This window comes from Herpailurus yagouaroundi, unplaced genomic scaffold (assembly GCF_014898765.1).
Source record: "Herpailurus yagouaroundi ecotype Mexico unplaced genomic scaffold, PumYag 139, whole genome shotgun sequence".
NCBI classification, from domain to species: domain Eukaryota; kingdom Metazoa; phylum Chordata; class Mammalia; order Carnivora; family Felidae; genus Herpailurus; species Herpailurus yagouaroundi.
The window spans coordinates 76,136,937-76,138,912 of record NW_024412394.1 but is presented as its reverse complement, the minus strand read 5'-3'; the positions used below and the strand labels follow the sequence as shown (position 1 = coordinate 76,138,912).

Here is a 1,976-nt window from a genome sequence, read left to right as displayed (position 1 = left end):
ATTTTGAATATGCTTTATATATCGTGTTATTATAATAAAGCTAGAGAAAATGTTATTAAGCAAATCATAAGGAAGAGAAAATACACTTACAGTACTATTTTAAAAACCCACATATAAGTGGACCCAAGCAGTTCAAACCTGTGTTATTTGAGGGTCAACTGCATATGACATCCTAGAAAAGGGAAAACTATGGAGGTAATAAAAAGATTAGTTGTTGCTAGAGATTAGGTAGGAGAGAGGGATGAATAGAGCAAAGAAAATTTTCAGGGCAGTGAAACTATTCTGCATGATACAGCAATGGTGGATACATGTTATTATAATACATCTGTTAAAACCCATAGAATGTACAACAACAAGGGTGAACCAGACTGTAAACAATGAATTTTGGGTGATGATGATGTGTCAGTGTGTGCTCATTAATTGTAACAAATGCACCGCTCTGGTAACAGTATGTATGTTGATGGTGTGGGAGGCTGTGGGGGGTGTGGGGAATATAGTTTAAGGGTGGTGGGTGGAAGGGTTATATGGGAACTTCCTGTAATTTCTGCTCAATTTTCCTGTGAACCCATAATTGCTCTTAAAAATTGTTTATTAATTTTTAAGACTGTTTGAAATAATAAATGTAAAAAGATCAATAGTTCTATATACTAGAAAGGAACAATCAAAATTTGAAATTTAAAATATCATTTACATAGCATCAAAAACTATGATTTCCCACTTCCCAAGAGTTTAAGGATAAACCTGAGTTAGAGACAGATGGAACAAAAGATTATTGTTTTTTGTTTTGTTTTGCAAACCACAAATCTTTATTGCAGAAATCTGGGCAAAGTTCCCCATTGGTGGCCCCCATTGAGGGTGGACTGGGGCCCTCTGTCCAGAGCTGGGCAGGAAAGAGGTAGAAGGAATATGTCTGGGCCCAGGGCCTCAGAACTGTGAGATGATGTTGGGTGCCAGGCTGCAGATAAAGCCTCTATCATCCAGCTCCACATTCAGAGACTTCACTATACCATCCTCTACCACCATGGAGAACCTCTTGAGCAGTGGATTTCCAAAGAGAGATACCAATGAATCAATCATCTAGTAACAAATCTGTCTCTTTCCTAAAGGTCCCAAGGGAGTCAGCCAAGAGCCTAACCTTGTCTCCCGAGTTGTGAGCTTGTCCCCACTTTTCAGCTACAAAGACATCATTAACACTCAGATATGCTACCACCTGGACCCCCTTGGCCTTCAGAGCTTCAGCCTGCTGCATAAACCCTGGCAGGTGGATCTTGGAACATCTGGGGGCAGTGGGGAGGGGGTGAAAAGGCCCTAGGGACTCCAAATAGCACTCTCTTCTTGCCCTTGAACAACTGTGTTAGGTTCACCTTGTTCCCAGGTTCCCCTTCAAAAACCATCATGGAAAGGATGGCGACCCACTCTGAATGGGGCCATGGCTGAGGTGGCACTTCTGAAACTGTAGGCCTTGCCAAGTGTCCACTCCCCAATGGTTGCTGGCATCCTCTTGCTCTTGCTGTCACTGATGCTACAGATTCAATGGCAGCAGCCCAGGCACCCAAATGAAAACTGAACCTGCTCTGTTGTCCAGAAGGCACAGCCCAGCCAGTGGCATGCCCATCCCAGAAGCTACAACTGCTATATTAATTACATGAATAGAAACTATATGGCAAATAAATGGAGGTTACTTTGTTCAAAGGTCATATGACTCAATATCATCAACATGTAAATTCTTCCCATATTGACTCACATTCTGTGCAACCCCAATAAAGATCCCAGTTTTTTTCTTTTAAAGATTTTATTTTTTAAAGTAATCTCTACACCCAACATGGGGATCCAATTCACAACCCCAAGATCAAGAGCCCTGTGTTCCATCAACTGAGCCAGTCAGGCGGCCCAAAAATCCCAGCTTTTTAATAGAAAATGACAAACTGGTTTTAAAATTCATACAGAAACACAAGAGCCCCCACCCCCCCGCCCGG

The 1,976-nt window shown here is 42.0% G+C and overlaps 1 pseudogene; it reads right to left on the bottom strand.

The window, feature by feature from the left end:
- Positions 1-924: 924 nt before the first annotated feature.
- On the bottom strand, positions 925-1,615 carry LOC121030092 (peroxiredoxin-5, mitochondrial-like; annotated as a pseudogene).
- Positions 1,616-1,976: the final 361 nt, after the last annotated feature.